The 21,993-nt window shown below is 41.6% G+C and overlaps 1 long non-coding RNA gene across 1 annotated transcript; it reads left to right on the plus strand.

Annotated features, from left to right (window-relative positions):
• The first annotated feature begins 1,022 nt into the window (after positions 1–1,022).
• On the plus strand, positions 1,023–3,410 carry LOC115162744 (uncharacterized). The gene is made up of 3 exons (XR_003869635.1): positions 1,023–1,121; positions 3,009–3,071; positions 3,299–3,410. It is a non-coding gene; the product is annotated as an uncharacterized LOC115162744 (long non-coding RNA).
• Positions 3,411–21,993: the final 18,583 nt, after the last annotated feature.

Here is a 21,993-nt window from a genome sequence, read left to right on the forward strand (position 1 = left end):
GCCTCGAAACCTTAATGACTTGGAGAAGATCTGCAAAGAGGAGTGGGACATAATCCCTCCTGAGATGTGTGCAAACTTGGTGGCCAACTACAAGAAACGTCTGACCTCTGCGATTGCCAACAAGGGTTTTGCCACCAAGTACTAAGTCATGTTTTGCAGAGGGGTGAAATACTTATTTCCCTCATTAAAATGCAAATCAATTTATAACATTTTGACATGCGTTTTTCTGTTTTTTGTTGTTGTTATTCTGTCTCTCACTGTTCATATAAACCTACCATTAAAATGATAGACTGATCATTTCTTTGTAAGTGGGCAAACGTACAAAATCAGCAGGGGATCAAATACTTTTTTCCCCCACTGTACATTTTTTTTTTGAGGTCTTGGCTGATTTCTTTTGATTTTCCCAAGATGTCAAGCAAAGAGGCACTGAGTTTGAAGGTAGGCCTTGAAATACATCCACAGGTACACCTCCAATTGACTTAAATGATGTCAATTAGCCTATCAGTAGCTTCTAAAGCCATGACACAATTTTCTGGAATTTTCCAAGCTGTTTAAAGGCACAGTCAACTTAGTGAATGTAACCTTCTGGCCCACTGGAATTGTGATACAGTGAATTATACGTGAAATAATCTGTCTGTAAACAATTGTTGGAAAAATGACTTGTGTCATGCACAAAGTAGATGTCCTAACCGACTTGCCAAAACTATAGTTTGTTAATAAGAAATTTGTGGAGTGGTTGAAAAACTAGTTTTAATGACTCCAACCTAAGTGTATGTAAACTTCTGACTTCAACTGTATTTATTGAATCCAAGTGCAGAATCTCTCATTTTATTCTTATCTCATCTTATATGCATTAGGTGTGGAGAACACCTGGCGGGGTTCTCACGGTTGATCCCAGACTAAACAAACATAAACATGTTTACATATTTTTGTGGGATCAAAGTTGAAGCCACACCTGGAGACACTCAAGTTTTATTAATGCCATGTCAATCCTACTATGACTACATAAGTAAGAGTCGTTAGGTCCATCTTTCTTTTTCTCTTCTGACTATTACCTCAGCTCTCGTGTGAGCCTGTTGCCTGATGTCTGTGTTGATTCAAGATTAGTTTCAATGAAAGAGGTAATTAAAGCTTCCTGGGCATTTCAAATTCAAGTGTTACATTTTGTTGGCTGAATGACATTGATATTAATATCTGTTAAAGTAACCAACTTTTGTTATCTCATCTATATTCTTTCATTTATAATTGTTTTCAGCTGTTATCCTGCATATTTGATTGAAATGGTGCCATGGCTAACACTATAGTTTGTCACACTTTCCTCACCTTTCCTTACCAGGCTATCTGGTGTCTTTAGCATAGCTCTAGGGTGCTTCTTCAGAAGCTTCACCAAACACGTACAGTACTTGCCAAGTTTATCATTTTGCTTACCGCTAACCTGTTAAGTACCTGCTGTCATTGTCAAAACCTCCATGGCTCTTGAGTCTGATATAGGGCATTTCCACCATGGGACTTAATATCAGCGATAAGCATACATTCACATAAAGTGTAGTGGTGATCCTTGTTGTTTGTTTTACAGAAGCTTTGCATTCACATTTGCATGCATACTTTAGTATATTAAAAATATTAAAGAGGATAGTTCGTCCAATTTAAATTGGGTGCCAGTAGAGGGGTGTGTATATGTAGACGCAACGATGAAATAAAAGTAGAAGAAATAGTGTTATACTATAGATGGATGAAATTACCTCATTTTTGGGGCTAATCCTTTCATTCTGAGCTAAAATAGTCACAGTATCAGTACACTCCCAGGCTTTTCAAACAGAGGGGCTTGTTCCACTTTGTCAGATCCATTCAGTACAGTTTTTAGATTGTGTGATAGGAACCGATATTAACTTGCGCACTCCTGGACCTGTGTACTTTGGACCACTTTGGTAGTAGCGCCATACTGTAGGAACCTCAACCACACTCAAATTTGTGGAAGGAGAGCAACATGGATTCCTCACTCTGATATTCAGGGACTCTCCTACATTCTTTTTCCACTTTTTTCTTCGTCTCCCAACGAGAAGGTGGTTTTCAATTCCATAATTCCAGCCTTGAAGTTGGAAATTTGCCAGGGCAGGGAAACAGTTAGCTTACTGGCACGCTTTGCTTGGTGGCCAATCCCTAAATAAATATGAACCCGGGGCAGGGAGGAACAGGGCGACCTTGACTGTGAGGTGCCTCATATTTCAACGCAGCCTTTCAGGGTTCATGACGGGAGGTTGGGCCAGGGGTGACAGCATCAGGAGAGGGTCGGGAGGGGGGCATCCCCCAGAGATGGGAGTCCGCTGATGGGCATTCCTTTTGACGGATGGATGGGCCTCTGCGTGTACACATGCTTTGGTGCATTACATCATTGAAAAAGTCACCCACATACACCAACCCAACTTAGTGCTGAGGGGTCGGTGTTAGCCAGGCCTATAGTTATTGAAGTCTTTGTTTTATGCCACGGCGTTCAACAGTGGCAGTTTTAGGACAGCTCGGAGTGTGTTAACGTACTATAGAATGTGCATAGTTTTCAACACACCCTGACATTTTTATTTTGAGTTCTTGTGAAATTGAATAGTATTCTGGAACTCTCATAAATGGGGAACTGCATCAGGGTGCAAATGTCAAATATGTTTTTATATGTCAAAATTCCCTGAAAAACCAAAGTATCAAAGTGAACCAACAAGTCTACTTATGAGGGCTATAATCAATTAAAGCTAATTACTGGGTTTCTGGAATATTTGTCTTGCACAATATCAAAGCATTTTTTTATTAATATGCATAGAGTTACTTTTTGGTTCACATTGTAAACAGCGTTATGTCAAGAACATGAATCAAATAGCACATTCTTCAGATTCAAGACAAGTGATGTCGTCGACTTCTCCCGTAAACTGGGTTAGCGGGTCCTATTGAAGACTAGTGTACTGTGTCTTCAGCCTGTAATTAACTGTGTCATCGTCCTGGTGTTTTCTTTTTGCCCTCAGTACATCAACAGGCTTACTCTGAGTGCAGTCTCACATCCGCCCGTCGGCCCATGCTGTCACAGAGTGAGCAAAAAAAACAAAACATTGCACTTTTTATTTACTGTACAATTTGGTGCTTCTGTTTGGATAAAGGCCCTTGAGGATGAATAGAGGTATGTGCTCCTCGGGTGTGAGTCACTATAATTGCACTCCTTTGACAAATGGCTGACAGAGTGGTTTAGGAGCAGGACGCCGTGTGCCCGACCAGTGTTGACATGACCGAGACTCTCCCTATACTCTCTTTATCTCAGGCCGGTCTAGCCCGTTGACGACTCCTGCAAACACAAATCCCCGATGGCTGCCGTCGGAGCTGCTTCTGTTCATCTGGATCCCAGAAAGCCCAAGAAGCTGACGCCCCAACACTTCCTCTCTCCTGGGTTCTAACCTCCCTCCATCTCTTTTTTCTTGTAATAATGTAATGGTTAATCTGGAAGCAATAAGGGATTAAATGCTGGTATTTTTGCTCCCATTTCAAGACTTTTAGGTGTCAGTAGGTCTGTTTATGGTAATTCACCACACTAATGCCCAACATTAGACATAGGGCATTTATTTAATAGAGTCATTTGGTACAGGGGCTGTGGGTAGCCCCCTGCACTAAACTTGGTTGAGAACTATACATCAATACATATATAAATATCGCAATTAATTTACACTGTGGATGGTTGTTTGCACAGACGATGTAGCTAGGGAGCTTGAGTGTTCCCGCCATAAAACAAAGCTGCAAAACACTTGAAACGGAACCAGTGTACGAAAGAGTCAAGGCTATAAAGCTTCCAGAGAGCTAACATGAATGTCTGTGGTGTAGAGGTCTCCTACTGCATAGACTAGAAACCCAAAAAATACTACCACAGACCAATGTTATACTATAGCAGAAGCAGAGTGGTTGGGAGCCCAGGATTTGGCATGTTGATTCTACAAAACGATCTCAAGAATTTCCTCAGTTTGACATGAGGTCTCGTCTGACAACCGGGCTCTTTTACAAAAGCAGATTCCTGGCAAATTGCTACAATATCCCCTAAGAATTTATGTGGCCACAAAATCCAACGTGAGAGATGGCATCTCTTTCACAGAGGGACAGTGAATCTCCGCCCTCATTGTTCCAAAGTGGTTTGGGGATATGGGGGATTAGGGATGGATTGACTGGAGGTTGAATGTATATTTTTCACAGTTCCAGTCCTCAGGGGAAGCCCAACAAGTCTATCAACCACTTTTCACAGAGCAACACCACTGATGGCTTTTTCATTGTTTCTCTAAGAACCAATCTCTTGAGCTAAATAAGGGATGTAGATAAGGTGTACTTATTACCATCCATTCACCTGTCATCGCGGGGCATTATAAAAAAAACATAACCGGGGCTTGAAATGACAAACCAGGGATCAAAAGGAATTTAAAAGCCATCATGATGTGACGTTTTTCAACATTCACCTGTTCTCACCTACTCTCTCAAGTCTTCTGAACAGTGTCAGAAGGGAGATAAAGGAAATTAGGATTACATTTTGTATTAGTATTTTGACTTTGCGAAGGATCATTAAAGAGAAGTAGTTGGACACTTCTCAAATCATGGCTGGTTCCAAACAGTCTTCAATAGCCTCCTTTCAATAGCCTCAAATCATATTTTATTTGTCATATGAGCCAAATACAACAGGTGAAGACTTTACCGTGAAGTGCTTACTTATGAGCCCTTTCCCAACATGCAGAGCTAAAAAGTAGAAGTGACTAGACAATCAGGATAGATAATAAATAGGGTAGCAGCAGTGTGTGTGTGTGTGTGTGTGTGTGTGTGTGTGTGTGTGTGTGTGTGTGTGTGCGAGCAAGCGAATGTAGTGTGTATGTGTGTGTTGGAGTGTCGGTGTATGTATAGTATGTGTAAGTGTGTGGGTACTGTAAGAGAGTCAGTGTACAGTACATAGTGTACAACGTGGTGTTCGACCTAAGCCTATCCTGTCTTTTCACCTGAACGGTCGTGAGAGAGAGTATAAGAAGAGAAGCCATTTAAGAGCATCGGGACACAGTCCAATTCTCCTTTTCCCCCACATCCTTTTTACTGCTGCTGTAAGAGCCGACAAGAATGATTTTGGCTGATGGGCCAAAAGCCTATTTAGAAAGATATAAATATAGCAATAGAACGTCAGGTGCTCTGCGGTCTGGTATCCATAACTACTAAACTGCAGCAGGCTCCCATGATTACAGGCCCACGGTGTAATTTCTAACGTCTGCTTTTGCTTAATCTCGTTCTTCCCTCATCTCTCACCCCCCCACCCCTTCCTTTATTGCTAACATCTGCAAGAATAACAATGGTTTCGAATCTACAGCACAATTGATAGTATTGGCTCGAAGCTGCTACAGGGGTGAATTCTTGGGGTTGGCAGCTCTCTCTTTTTTTTTGCACATCTTAATTTTCTATTAATTTCAACAGGCCATCCGTTTAAATTATGCAGAGATTCGTTTTTTGACAAGGAAAGGTGTGTTACAGTATCTGGGCGATTCATCACAATTAATGTTATTAGAGTTATTCTTTTTATGCTGATTAATTTTACCCTTTGTCTGGATACAAGGTTAAATCTGGCCCTTCTTCTGGAAAGTTTGTTTGGTTAGTGTTCATCTGCAAACCTCTCAAAGAGAAATGGCTTTTGGATTAGTTTTTGAGGGGAAACAGACAATTAGAGGCTGTCTGTTGAGGATGTTATTGAAAAATCATTCACTACCAAGAAAAGGGGTGCAGAAAGTTCAACAAGAGAGAACAATGTGCTTGTTGTGGATGGAAGTGTTTGTATAGTGTGAGTACTGTCTGAGTGTCTGTTGAATTGAAAATGACTGATATACATTTTTCCTACAGTACATGGATTCAATGGAGCCTCTGCAGTTTTCTTCATTATAAATAAATGTTATTATCAAATCAGTCACGGAGAGGGTGATTGATAGTTATGTTGGCGGAAAAACTGTACAATTGTTTTCAAGGCATTTTGCTAATAGGGAGAGCTCCCAACATGTAACACCAAATGTCAGCCACAGAATGTTAACCATACATTGCGGTTTTCACAGTGAGGAGGTGAGGATGTTAGTGAACTAGGTGTAAAACATACCACCCTCCCCTTTCAGTAGCATAGGTCTACTTGTCGCCCTCAACCCAGTATCACATATTATTGTGAAATAGACACAAATTGCTTATTGGAAATTTGTGACAGGCACACAAAATATTTTTTCAATTGCAGTATATGATTTTGTATACAGTGCGTTACAATCACAGATGAAGACAATAGGTTACTTAAGACAGAAACGATAAGAGGGAAGTTGGTCGGGGAGGATGGGTGGACTTAAAACACAAACTTCTAGCAATCCAAAGGTTGTGTGTTCAAATCTCATCATGGATAACTTTGCAACTACTTAGCATGTTAGCAACCCTAACCTTAACCCTTTAACTTAACTCCTAAACTTAACCCTTTAACTACTTAGCTAACTAGCTCTAACCTTAACCCCTACCCTAACCTTAACCCCTAACCCTAACCTAGCTAATGTTAGCCACCTAGCTAGCTTAGCTAACATCAGCCACAACAAATTGGAATTTGTGTTATGAAGAAAGAAAGTTGTGTAATACACACAAAATGTGTTGTGATGAAAATCCTGTCATAAATTTAGAATAAGTAGTTTGTGTTAATTTCACAATAAGCTGTGATAGTGTGTTGGTCGTTATCTACAGAAAATGGGGGTGAGTTGTTGAGACAGAGGTGGGAATTTGTGTTGGGTTTCAACTGCATATATTTAGCCTATTAACTGGAAATAGCTTGCAAAGAGCCCCCAAAATGTAACACAGATGGTACTGCCCGATTTGGATGACTCACTTGACTTCAGAATTCTCACAGAAGCATCATCCCATGGGCAGACACTGCTAATGTAGATGTACGTAGATTAATAGAATGTAATCAATTCCAAAATGTCTACTTAAATGAAAAAGCAATATCTAGGCTAACAACCGATTCAACAAAGACATTATCCACACATTCTGTATTCGTTTTTGCTTTGGTTTGGCACACACACACACACACACACACACAAACACACACACACACACACACACACACGTGCGCACGCGCACACACACACACACTGATGTAGACATAAGAATGATATTAGCTTGTTATCTCTGTCAGAATCCAGTGAAAAGGCAGCAGGAATCCCTTACAAGTGTAGCTTGACCACTTGTTGATAGTTTATAAACATTGTTTAAATGACTGAGTGAGGGTGGCTGACACTCCCAATGTTTGTCTTCACACAGATAATTGAGGAACCACTTGCCTAATGAGCGGCCTGTAACTCTTAGCACTCTGTTGTCAAGTGCCACTCTCAACATCAGTGGAGAGATGAGGAGTTAGAAAACCAATCTGAAGTGAAGGGTTAAATAATTATATGGCCTGCAAACTGGGCCAGGGCTGAGTGTGTGTGTGTGTGTGTGTGGTGTTAATTGAATCATATCCTGTTTCAAAGTTATCACTGTAAAAATATCAACAAGCATTTTGAGTTATTCTCATGAATTACAATACAATCAAAGCAAAGTATATTTGCCTTGTCTAGTATGACAGAAGTGCTTCTGTTGGGGAATGAAACTTGATTAATCAAAACAAGTGGCTGAAATAGAAGCTGACATTTCTGCTGGTTGACGTTTATTGTCATGAGTCTTGTCATGGAGGCAGAACTGAGAGATTTCCATTAGAAAAGTCAAAATTGTTATATTGTAAAAATGTATGAAAACAATTGAATTGATTCAAGGTTAGGGTTAGCTTTAAAATCTGATTTTACTACTTTGTGGCTGTGCAAGCTAGTGATCACTCTGCAGAGCTGCCTCCACAAGATTCTTGATGAAAAATGCAAACCTGTAACATTTTTGTAGAGATGGCCTGCAAAACCAGAGCCATTCCAAGAGTACACTCTTAGAAAAAAGGGTTCCAAAAAGGGTTATTTGGCTGTGCCCATAGGATAACCCTTTTTGGTTACACGTACAACCCTTTTGGGTTCCATTTAGAACCGTCTGTGGAAAGGGTACTACATGTAACCCAAAAGGGTTCTACCTGGAACCAAAAGGGTTCTTCAAAAGGGTTCTCCTATGGGGACAGCAGAAGAATAATTTTAGGTTTTAGATCATCTTTTTTCTCAGACTGTAGATATACAGTAGATAGCCTCAGGCTGTATAATTATCTAACACACAAATTTCACAGCAAGGTATTTAGATCATTTAACTATTCCTTTTTTTTGAAGGGATGAGGGCATGAGAGGCTCAGAAAGTTTGGGCTGGATTCAATCTGTATTGGTGAAGTTCAGCGTTATAGCATCATTGAAATGTAAAGGCAATGTTCCCACGTTAGTGGAGACTGCATCACGGTAAACACTGCATATGCTGGCTCAATAGTAAATGACCTTTACATTTCGATAGCGCTTAAGCTATACAGATTGAATCGAGCCCTTTGACATTGTACTCATTGTGACTGAATTACATTTTATCTTTATGCTGATTATCACATGGATGTGAGAGTTATTTAGATTCGAGTATCAATAACCACTCTATTTCAAGGGGGCTTTGTCATGTTTTAGCATGGTATTCCTTATTCGTTTTGTAACAAAAAGAGGCAGAAGTAAAGTGAATTTTCTCAACAGAGGAAGCTATATTGTCAATGTTATGGTTATAGAATTAACCCACATTTGTAGAAAAAGGATCCATCTTCACTGAAAGAGGCCTTAGTTCACAGGATCATGTTCATTAGGGAGAAAACATTTAGAAACTGGGTGAATCTGTTCCAAAAATAAATACTAATTCTCGTCAATGTTTCAAACTATGTGCCCGGCTAAACAGGAACCATAATGTTAGCTGGTGAGATGGGGCGGGGGGGGGGACACACCAGTGAGGTAACACATCGCACGGCTGAGGAAAGTAATTTTCTCCATGAAGCAGCATCACATGAATCATAGTGGAAATCAACATAAATGGCAAGGTTCAGTACATCAGTTCAGGTCCACCGACCAAGGGTGTGTCCAAAAAATCATATATGTAAATTTGATGGTCCCAAAAGGTCTGTGAAGGCAAAGGTCAGTTATGACAGGCTCCCTTTATAATTCTATACATTTTTCAAATTAACGTGGAGCACCTCATAACATAATACTGTGACACATGCCCATCCGGCTTAGAATGAGATATAGGCTAAAGGTGTTATTTTCTGTTATTGAAATACATGTTATAATTGCAGGGTGTGACTGACTTCAGAACCTAACTAATTACCTGGATTTATACTGTCATTAAGATGTCACGATTGACCCCTGTATGACTACAGCTATTTCCGTCGGCCTTTGTGTTTCAAAGTAGTCATATCCCTTGACTTATTCCACATTTTGTTGTGCAACAGCCTGAATTCAAAATGGATTAAATAGATTTTTCTTTTCACCCATTTGCACACAATACCCCATAACGACAAAGTGAAAACATGTCTTTAAAAATGTTAACAAAAGTATTGAAAATTAATTACAGAAATATCTCATGTACATACAGTAAGTATTCACACCCCTGAGTCAATACTTTGTAGAAGCACCTTTGGCAGCGATTACAGCCCTGAGTCGTCTTGAGTATGCCTGTATTAGCTTTGCACATCTGGATTTGGGGATTGTCTCCAATTCATCCCTGCAGATTTTCTCAAGCTCTGTTTTATTTTATTTCATTTAACCTTTATTTAACCAGGAAGGGCTCATTGAGATTTGAAATCTCTTTTTCAAGAGCGTCATGGCCAAGATAGGCAGCACCAAGTCATTACAAAATTATAGACAGACATGAAATCAACTACAGGTAATCTAGTAAAAAAACATAGAATGCATACGAGTATAACAAAATCATAAAACAGCTAATTAAAAACAGGGAATCAGCCTCAAAATCCTTCATCAATGATTTAAAAACACCAATCGGGACAAGTTCTTACAGTTTAAAAGTGTTTTGTAAGGCGTTCCAAGCCGATGGCGCAGAGCACATGAAAGACCTTTTATCAAATTAAGTTTGTACAATTGGAACAATTAGCAGGACAAAGAACTGCGAACGAAGAGAGTACCCACCACAACGAACAATAAAAATGGCCAAATAAAATGGTAGTGTAAAATGGCTTTGTAAATAAAAGTATACCAGTGACTGAGCTTAGAATTGACTAGAGAAGGCCAGCCAACCCTTGTATATAAAGTGCAGTGGTGCGTAAGGGTTTTGCAGTTTAAAATAAATCTCAATGCCCCATGGTAATGGGTGTCAATTGATCTCAAATACTGAACGGAAGCATTCATATATTAAATATCCTCATAGTCTAGTAAAGGCATAATGTAGCTGATACTAGCCTCCTTCTGGCTTCAAAAGAAAAACAGGCCTCATTCCTAAAATAAAATCCCAACTTCAGCTTCAATATTTTTATAAGTCATTGAATATGCAATTTAAAAGAGAGGACATCATCAATTAAAATTCCAAGATATTTATATGAGGTTACAGTCTCAATCTCATTGCCCTGACAGGTAGTAAAAGGTGAAAGGTTCAGAGGTCTATTTCTTGCTTTAGAAAACACAATTAGTTTAGTTTTGTCAGTATTGAGGATAAGCTTCAATTCAAGGCACAAGGTATGTTGAACACTATAAAACGCAGTTTGCAAGTTCTGGAAAGCTTTTGTGAGAGACAAGGCACAACAATAACAGTATCATCAGCATACATGTGAAGTTGTGCATTTTGGACATTTTTGTCAAAATTATTTATATTAATAGTGAATAAGAGGGGGGGGGGACCAAGTACAGAGCCCTGGGGCACACCATTACAGACAGACAATTTAACAGACATGAGCCCATCAAATTGAGTGCACTGAGTTCTATCAGGAAGATTGTTCGCAAACCATGCAACTGCATGCCCCTGAAAGACCTACGCTCGACAATCTCTGCCTCAGTATAGCATGATCAACTGTATCAAAAGCCTTAGAGAGATCAATAAAAAGTGAGACACAGTGCTGGGTTTCAAGTATTTTCACCAGGGGTGACAGCTTTGAGATTGGCCAATAATTATTTCAAAGAGTTGGATCTCCCCCTTTTCTAAAGTGGTTGGACAAATGCTGATTTCCAGATCTTTGGAATTTCATTACATTCCAGGGTTAGATTGAACAGATATGTAAGTGGTTCAGCTATGAAATCAGCTGCCAGTTTTAAAAAGCAGGGATCAAGAAGATCAGGACCTGCAGGTTTTCTCTGATCCAAGGATTTCAGGGCTTTATGTACCTCCTGCACTGAGAATGGCAAAAAGTTACAAGTTTGACCAGCTCTCACTGGTTCATCCACACAGGGTTGTACAGAGCCAGAGGATACTGAATCATACAGCCTACCAGATTATAGAAAGTGCTCATTGAAACATATACAGCAACAGAGTCCTTCAATACACCTGACGGTAATTCATTTACATTACTGTTACCAGACATAGACTTAATAGCCATCCAAAACTTTCTATGGTCATTCAGGTTGTCTTGACTTGGCCTTCCTGATTACATGGGGAGCAATGGTGAACAGCAATCTTCAAGTTTTTCACAGATTTTCAAAGGGATTATTGGTTTTGGATGGGCCACTCAAGGACTTTCACATTCTTGTTTTGAAGCCATTCCAGTGTTGCTTTGGCTGTATGCTTGAGGTCATTGTCCTGTTGCAACGTAAATCTTCACTTCAGTCTAAGGTCATTTGAACTCTGAAGCAGGTTCTCATCGACTATTTGCCTGTTGTTGGCTCCATTCATTGTTCCGTCTCTCCGTCTATCCTAGTCCCTGCTGCTGAAAAGCAATTTGGAGTGTCATAGCGAAGGGGTGTGAATACTTAAGTAAATGAGATAGTTATTCATTTCATTTCTAATACATTTGCCAACATTTCTAAAAACATGTTTTCACTGTTATTATGGGGTTTGTGTGTAGATGGGTAAAATGCATATATTTAATCCATTTTGAATTCAGGCTCTAACACAACAAAATGTGGAATACGTCAAGAGGTATAAATACTTTCTGAAGGCACTATATATGCTTGAGGTAGGTACATCACAAACATAAAAATGTAAACACTAGAGGCGCCCCCTTTTGGAGGGAGCGTTACATTTGCTAGCAAAAACAAGTGTGGTAGCTAACTTACTGTTCATCTTAGAAATCCAGAATTAAAATTATCCAAATGGTGTGAATTAAGATACAGATTTTCATAGTTGGTTCTGTATTGATTTGTAGATTTACAGTATCATTGATCTACAAATCAATACAGAACCAACTATTAAATCTGAATCTTAATTCCCACCTTTTGGATATCAAAAACAACTTTACAAGGGGTTGGACAAAGTTCCCCTGCTCACCAATGACTGTTGTCTATGTGGAACAGAGTCCAGACCCGTTGAACCAGAGGTGGGTGCTTACTACTGGTCCTTGTACTTTCCATTCCCCTGCCTGAAAATGTAACTTCTGTTTAGAGTGATCACCCCATTTCTGAGACACATTTCAGCAATGGCTAAATACTGTATATCTGAATGGAAGACCTTTATCTGTTCGTGAATTTCAAATGTCATCTGGCTTTTACTTTCTCATTCTTTCACTCTTCAAAAGCTGATCCAAGACCATTCGTCATGTCAATGACTTCCTACCATTTGAATTATGCAAAAATGTGCTAACTTCTTTCATCTTATACTGTAAACACAAGACAGCCGAGTCTCTTTCTCTCAAAGCGTGTGGGGGGAAAACCGGGCAAAGGGAAACATGTAGTTCAATGCGTCGAGTGAGCACCCGTATTTTAGCAGGATGGCAGGATTTGTATCTGAAATTCACTCTAAGCCATTCTTAAAATACCTCAAAACATTTGGATGTTATTTTTTTAGTTTAAGACTTGGCAGGTGTGTAACACGACTCTCGATCGCAGATGATTATATTCTTCCAACAGAAAACCATTTTTAAAAGCGGGTGGATGGATGTCTTGGCACAGAAACTGTTATTGCATGTCTGCAGGTGTTTGGTAATTGGATTAATGCAAAAAGGGACAAAGAGAAATTCCTGTTGTCCTTGAATTGAGAAGCGCTGAGGAAAGACACATTTTTGTCTCATACAGCCAGGCCATGGAATATGTGATGACAAGTCATTCATTCCCCCACCCACAACCACCCACCATCTTCCCAAACTCAAACTTTTCTCCCCCAAAGCTTTCCTTCCTTTAAAATGTAAAAGGAAAAAAAGTGAAACTGCTGTGAGCAATCACCTTTTAGAAAAGGGTTTATCTAAAAGGCTAACCATAATAACAGCAGCGGGTGAGGGATGACGATAAAGGCTGCCCGGGCCTCGCTGAGGTTTGATCCTTCTCCAAGAGCAACTTGGGTAACCTTAGCCATACAACCCCCCCGAGCGCACTGTGTATTCCTTACTCCTTTCACCCAAGGTGTCTAGATGAAACAACTACTTTGTGAGGCTCTAGACAAAACAATTGTCACGTTGATGTTGTGAAAGGCCCTGTTGCAAATTGTCCTGTGAAAATGTTTCTTTATTGTTTTGGTGAAGTTCAGCCCCCTGAATGTTGTTTCAACGTTTGGTTCATTGAGCACCTTGTGCGGTGTGGGTCTCTCGGTTCAACTCGACAGATAAACGCAGCAATTTGTTTAATTCAACGTTAGACAATTTAGGAATGGTAGCCCATGGATAATTTTGTCAATATAAGTGTGCAAATGTATTTTGTAGTTATTAAACTAAGCAGTAAAATGACTATTCAACATACTGTCTAGTTCTCCAGTAAATCATGCCCTTTCATAAAGCCAAACAATGGCTGATTGAGCTTTTTGGGGAAACAGTTGCTTTCCTCTTTCACAAGGGATTTTTTTCCCCAGCTATTGCACAAGGTACAATCAGAACATGTCTTGATCTGCTCAGAGCACAATCTGTAACTGTGCTGTCTTGTTTATGACATACAGTATCTTCTCAAGACACCTCTGACTACAAATTTGACCTCTGACCTGCTCAGTGCCGGTCAATGTGCTCGAAGCAGATCAAGACATGCTCTGAGTGTACCTTGTGCAATGTCTGAAAAAAAATCTATTGTAGTTCATTGGTAAGCCTACTCTCACGTGGCAATTTCACCTTTGCTAACATCTGAAGACGGCTATCATTTCAGTGACACGGTACAGTTGACTTCAGGGACTGGGACCAGAAATTGGGCCAGGCATTTCATCAGAAACATTTTTTGGGGGAGATATCCAATTGGAAGTTACAGTCTTGTCCCATCGCTGCAACTCCCATACTGACTTGGGAGAGGCAAAGGTTGAGAACCATGCATCCTCCAGAACACGACCCCGCCAAGCCTTACTGCTTCTTGACACACTGCTCGCTTAACCCGGAAGCCAGCTGCACCAATGTGTCGGAGGAAACACCGTACAGCTGGCGACCAAAGTCAGTGTGCCTGCGCCCGGCATCGCAACACTGCGATGCAGCACTGTGAAGCAGGGCCAGCCATTTCTAACACACAGGACTATTTTATTCCTCTAGGCCTGAGGATCCATCTGGCACTTGCCAGAACTGCCCAATGTCTGTCTCTAGTTGACTTCAGAGTGAAAGCCTGCTGTTGGATGGTTAGGATCTGCTTCAAGGAGATCTTCTCCCCCAATGCTCACCGCACTTCCTTCTAATGTTTTGAGAAGGAGGCGAGGAGAGAAGATGCAAGGAATCTCAAATCAAATCAAAGTTTATTTGTCACGTGCGCCGAATACAACAGGTGTAGACCTTACAGTGAAATGCTTACTTACAGGAACTAACCAATAGTGCGAAAAAAAAGTGTGTGTGTGTGTGTGTGTGTGTGTGTGTGTGTGTGTGTGTGTGTGTGTGTGTGTGTGTGTGTGTGTGTGTGTGTGTGTAGGTAAGTAAAGAAATAAAACAACAGTAAAAAGAAATTTGAAAATAACAGTAGCAAGGCTATATACAGACACCGGTTAGTCAGGCTTATTGAGGTAGTATGTACATATAGGTATGGTTAAAGTGACTATGCATATATGATGACCAGAGAGTAGCAGTAGCGTAAAAAGAGGGGTTGGCGGGTGGTGGGACACAATGCAGATAGCCCGGTTAGCCAATGTGCGGGAGCACTGGTTGGTCGGGCCAATTGAGGTTGTATGTACATGAATGTATAGTTCAAGTAACTACACATATAAGATAAACAGAGAGTAGCAGCAGCGTAAAAGAGGGGTTGGGGGGGGCACACAATGCAAATAGTCCGGGTAACTATTTGGTTACCTGTTCAGGAGTCTTATGGCTTGGGGGTAAAAACTGTTGAGAAGCCTTTTTGTCCTAGACTTGGCACTCCGGTACCGCTTGCCATGCGGTAGTAGAGAGAACAGTCTATGACTGGGGTGGCTGGGGTCTTTGGCAATTTTTAGGGCCTTCCTCTGACACCGCCTGGTGTAGAGGTCCTGGATGGCAGGCAGCTTTGCCCCAGTGATGTACTGGGCCGTACGCACTACCCTCTGTAGTGCCTTGCGGTCGGAGGCAGAGCAATTGCCGTACCAGGCAGTGATGCAACCGGTCAGGATGCTCTCGATGTTGCAGCTGTAGAACCTTTTGAGGATCTCAGGACGCATGCCAAATCTTTTTAGTTTCTTGAGGGGGAATAGGCTTTGTCGTGCCATCTTCACGACTGTCTTGGTGTGTTTGGATCATTCTAGTTTATTGTTGATGTGGACACCAAGGAACTTGAAGCTCTCAACCTGCTCCCCTACAGCCTCGTCGATGAGAATGGGGGCGTGCTCGGTGCTCCTTTTCCTGTAGTCCACAATCATCTCCTTAGTCTTGGTTACGTTGAGGGATAGGTTGTTATTCTGCCACCACCCAGCCAGGTCTCTGACCTCCTCCCTATAGGCTGTCTCGTCGTTGTCGGTGATCAGGCCTACCACTGTTGTGTCATCTGCAAACTTAATGATGGTGTTGGAGTCGTGCCTGGCCATGCAGTCGTGGGTGAACAAGAAGTACAGGAGGGGACTGAGCACACACCCCTGGGGAGCTCCAGTGTTGAGGATCAGTGTGGCAGATGTGTTGCTACCTACCCTCACCACCTGGGGGCGGCCCGTCAGGAAGTCCAGGATCCAGTTGCAGAGGGAGGTGTTTAGTCCCAGGTTCCTTAGCTTAGTGATGAGCTTTGAGGGTACTATTGTGTTAAACGCTGAGCTGTAGTCAATGAATAGCATTCTCACATAGGTGTTTTCCCTGTGTCCAGGTGGGAAAGGGCAGTGTGGAGTGCAATGGAGATTGCATCATCTGTGGATCTGTTTGGGCGGTATGCAAATTGGAGTGGGTCTAGGGTTTCTGGGATAATGGTGTTGATGTGAGCCATTACCAGCCTTTCAAAGCACTTCATGGCTACGGACGTGAGTGCTACGGGTCGGTAGTCATTTAGGCAGGTTGCCTTTGTGTTCTCGGGCACAGGGACTATGGTGGTCTGCTTGAAACATGTTGCTATTACAGACTCAATCAGGGACATGTTGAAAATGTCAGTGAAGACACCTGCCAGTTGGTCAGCACATGCCCGGAGCACACGTCCTGGTAATCCGTCTGGCCCGCAGCCTTGCGTATGTTGACCTGTTTAAAGGTCTTACTCACGTCAGCTACGGAGAGCATGATCAGACAGTCGTCCGGAACAGCTGATGCTCTCATGCATGCCTCAGTGTTGCTTGCCTCGAAGCGAGGATAGAAGTGATTTAGCTCGTCTGGTAGGCTCGTGTCACTGGGCAGCTCGCGGCTGTGCTTCCCTTTGTAGTCTGTAATAGTTTGCAAGCCCTGCCACATCCGACGAGCGTCGGAGCCGGTGTTGTATGATTCAATCTTAGCCCTGTATTGACACTTTTGCTGTTTGATGGTTCATCGCAGGGCATAGCGGGAATTCTTGTAAGCTTCCGGGTTAGAGTCCCGCACCTTGAAAGCGGCAGCTCTACCCTTTAGCTCAGTGCGAGTGTTGCCTGTAATCCATGGCTTCTGGTTGGGGTATGTACCCCAACTGTCGGGACGACGTCCTCAATGCACTTATTGATAAAGCCAGTGACTGATGTGGTGTATTCCTCAATGTCATTGGAAGAATCCAGGAATATGTTCCAGTCTGTGATAGCAGACTGGACAAGGTGATTGCCTTGATTAGAGTTCCACTAACTTGGGCCAGCAGTCATCAAACGTGGCATTTAGGATGTAACCTTTGGTGGATCTCTTGACATTTGGATTCATAAATGTTACCAGTCCATATTGATTCAAGATTGGTGCACTGCGAGGCAGATATTTTAAAATACTCCTACCTTCCTAATATTGTTTTTATTCAAAAAATCTGTAAGACATTCTTCGAAAGACCATCTCCTCTTGACCCATACCTTATATACTTTAGTTTACTTCACTTTAATTTTAAAAAAAATGTTACGTACTGCTCATACACTACATAGTGCGTAATAAAGTATTAAGACCCCTTGACTTTTTCCACATTTTGTTAAGTTACAGCCTTATTCAAAAATGCATTCAATTGTTTATAATATACACATAATAACCAATAATGACAAAGCAAAAACAGGTTTTAGATATTTGTGCAAATGTATTAAAGAAATATAAAAATCACATTTACATAAGTATTCACACCATTTACTCAGTAATTTGTTGAAGCACCTTTGGCAGCGAGTACAGCCTCTAGTCTTCTTGGGTATGACGCTACAAGCTTGACACAGCTGTATTTGGGGAGTTTCTTCCATTCTTCTTTGCAGATCCTCTTAAGCTCTGTCAGGTTGGATGGGGAGCGTCGCTGCACAGCTATTTTCAGGTCAATCAAGAGATGTTCAATCGGGTTCAAGTCCGGGCTCTGGCTGGGCCACTCATGGACATTCAGAGATGCCACTCCGGACTCAAGGATCTCTCTGTATTTTGCTCCATTCATCTTTCCCTTGATCCTGACTAGTCTCTCAGTCCCTGCTGCTGAAGAACATACCCATAGCATGATGCTGCCACCACCATGCTTCACCGTAGTAATGGTCCCAGGTTTCCTCCAGACGTGACGTTTGGCATTCAGGGCAAAGAGTTCAATCTTGGTTTCATCAGACCAGAAAATCTTGTTTCTTATGGTCTGAGTCCTTTAGGTGCCTTTTGGCAAACTCCAAATGGGCTGTCCTGTGCCTTTGACTGAGGAGTGGCTTCTGTCTGGCCAATCTACCATAAAGGCCTGATTGGTGGAGTGCTGCAGAGATGGTTGTCCTTATCCACAGAGGAACTCTGGAGCTCTGTCAGAGTGACCATCAGGTTTTTGGTCACCTCCCCAACCTAGGCCCTTCTCCCCCTATTGCTCAGTTTGGCAGGACGGCCAGCTCTAGGAAGAGTGTTGGTGGTTCCAAACTTCTTCCATTTAAGAATGATGGAGGCCACTGTGTTCATGGGAAAGATTGATGAGGAATTATTTTTATTTTATTCGTTTTGGAATAAGGCTGTAACGTAACAAAATGTGGAAAAAGTCAAAGGGTCTGAATCCTTTCCGAATGCACTGTACATACAAAAGAAAGTGGACACCCCTTCAAATTAGTGGATTCGGCCATTTCAGGCACACCCATTGCTGACAGATGTATAAAATCGAACACACCGTCATGCGTCTCTACATAGACAGACATTGACATTACTGAAGAGCTCAGTGACTTTCAACGTGGCACCGTCATAGGATGCCACTTTTCCAACAAATCAGTTTGTCAAATTTATGCCCTGCTAAAGCTGCCACAGTCAACTGGAGCAACAATGTCTCAGCCACGAAGTGGTAGGCCACACAAGCTCATAGAACGGGACCGCCGTGTGCTGAAGCGCGTAGCGTGTAAAAATCATCTGTCCTTGTTTGCAACACTGACTGCTGAGTTCCAAACTGCCTCTTGAAGCAACGTCTGCACAAGAACTGTTCATCGGGAGCTTCATAAAATGGGTTTCCATGGCCGAGCAGCTTCACACAAGCCTAAGATCACCATGAGCAATGCCAAGCGTAAGCTGGAGCGTTGTAAAGCTCACCGCCATTGGACTCTGGAGCAGTAGAAACGCGTTCTCTGGAGTGATGAATCACGCTTCACCATCTGGCAGTCCAACGGACTAATCTGTGTTTGGCGGATGACAAGAGAACGCTACCTGTCTATATGCATAGTGCCAACTGTAACGTTTGGTGGAGGACGAATTATGGTCTGGGGCTATTTTTCATGGTTTGGGCTAGGCCCCAGTGAAGGGGAATCTTAACACTACAGCAAACAAAGACATTCTAGACAATTCTGTGCTTCCAACTTTGTGGCAACAGTTTGGGGAAGGCCCTTTTCCTGTTTCAGCATGACAATGCCCCTGTGCACAAAGCGATGTCCATACAGAAATGGTTTGTCGAGATTGGTGTGGAAGAACTTGACTGGACTGCACAGAGTCCTGACCTCAACCCCATCGAACACCTTTGGGATGAATTTGAATGGTGACTGCGAGCCAGACATAATCGCCCAACATCAGTACCTGACCTCACTAATGCTCTTTTGGCTGAATGGAAACAAGTCCCTGCAGCAATGTTCCAACATCTAGTGGAAAGCCTTGGCAGAAGAGTGCAGGCTATTAAAGCAGCAAAGGGGGACCAACTCCACATTAATGCCCATGACTTTAGAATGAGATGTTCAACGGGCAGGTGTCCACATACTTTCGTCCTGTAGTGTATCTGACTCTACTTTTTTGGAAAACCAAATATTTGAGGTGGGCCTCATAGGTATGGTGAGTGTTGTGCTTGGCCGAAGCTGAGCTGCAGCTTTGATAATAAGCGGTATGTTCAGGAAGTCATGATCCCGAGTTACCAGAAGCCACCTGCAGCTTGGAGGGGGGGGGGGGGGGGGGGGGGGGGTTGGAGAGAGAGAGAGAGAGCACAGTATTTTGTTTGGACACCAGTTCAGGTCTGCATGCTGGACACAGCTTTTAATCCTCATATTTATTGTTTAAATGTACACAGCAATATGACATGGATGCAGAAAGTAAACAGCATAGTTGATCAATTTCCACAATAACTAAGAGCGTAGAAGCGCAAGGCTCAACTTCTCCACTGTTTTGGTCCCATGGCTACTATGCTGTAACAGCATGAAGCGAACCCATGTACATGCAAAGATACTGTGTGTGACTGTGTGAATACAATGTCTTGCATCACGCTCATCTCAATATCTGCCGTGCTGCTCATGGCAATGTCATTTCGCCGAGTCTAGCTTTAATATTCACGATACTTGGCTTTACGTTATGATGTTTATACTGACACCCTCATTCAGATTTACCTCTAATCATCCCATCACAATTGTCCCAAAGCAATTGTTTCCCCGTTAGCAGTAGTTTCATATAGATGTAAGTGTTAGACACTTACTGGTTCATTGAAACACAATGTTATTTCTTCCATTTCCCTATCTTCCATTGTCCTATCTGGAGATGATCATCTTCCCATTCATTGAAATATGTGATCGGTTTCTGACCTTCACAAGCATATGTTTCCCATTCATGAACGAGTGGAATCGGCCAAACCATTTTAGTGAGAACGTCTTTATAGGTGAAGAATGTCCTTTTAAAAGTAATTTATACATACTGTACATTATTTTCTACAATTCTACAGTTTCCCATTACACTTATATTGTTACTGTGTTTCTTGAGAAATATAACATATGTTGGTGTATTTGTCAGTAATGACTGAGAAAGTAGGAACAATTTAAAGATGTACAAATGACATACAAATGCGCACAAATATCCCACAAGGCCGCTGATTTAGACAAATAAGTGTTGCACCTTTATTAAGGTATATTATGGTCGTTGTGCATTTTGTATTCCAATTAATGAAGAGGTAATATAACCCCCAGATACATTTTCTCTTAGAATCATTAAGATTATTAATGGTGACAGACAAGGTTTCTTTCAGTGGAAAATATAGGGGTTTCAAAACATAAACAATGTATTCTTACTCAACCAATAAGATTTATTTGCCCTGTCACTCTTTATTAAAAGGATTTCTAACAATACACACCCTCTCGTATTTTTACTAGTTTTTTCGCGAGGTTCAATAGTAATGATTAATAGTGTCACCCCAGGCTTCCAAAAAGTGATTAATTTGTGTAAATGAAATGTCAGCGAACGGCAACAGTACAGGTTATACAGTACACCTGGCCAACAGGAAAAATACCGTAGAAATGCAATGATATCCCCTCTCATGTTCACAAACAGGTATTCACTAGCAATATGGAACTCTGTCTCATTGATATGTAAATGTTTGTTTTTGTCAATATTATTAATACATCATAGGTATAGGCATTTGTGAACTTAAAGTGGGCTATTATAAGGAGACATGAGCCGTTATGTTCATAGCAAACATTGTACATTTACATTTAAGTCATTTATGCGTTGTACACAGGTGTTTCAAATGAAGTGTTACCAAATGTATATCTACTTGACCCCATTACCATCCCAAATCAGTCAGTATGCATAGTTTGAACATGCCTAGTTGTTCAAACTACGGCCTATAGAAAATTAATTAAAAACCTCAGTGGGCTCGAATCCAGCCAGACACCGGCCCATTGAACCTTTCAAGGTTTAGTGTTAGGGACATAAACAATATAAAATACATTTTCAATCACAGCTTGCATGCGTCTTGGCCTGCTCTCCACCAGTCTTTCACATTGATGTTGAGTGACTTTATGCCACTCCTGGCGCAAAAATTCAGTGCAGCTCGGCTTTGTTTGATGGCTTGTGACCATCCATCTTCCTCTTGATCACATTCCAGAGGTTTTCAATGGGGTTCAGGTCTGGAGATTGGGCTGGCCATGACAGGGTCTTGATCTGATGGTCCTCTATCCACACCTTGATTGACCTGGCTGTGTGGCATGGAGCATTGTCTGCTGGAAAAACCAATCCTCAGAGTTTGGGAACAT

Source organism: Salmo trutta, chromosome 25 (genome assembly GCF_901001165.1).
Source record: "Salmo trutta chromosome 25, fSalTru1.1, whole genome shotgun sequence".
NCBI classification, from domain to species: domain Eukaryota; kingdom Metazoa; phylum Chordata; class Actinopteri; order Salmoniformes; family Salmonidae; genus Salmo; species Salmo trutta.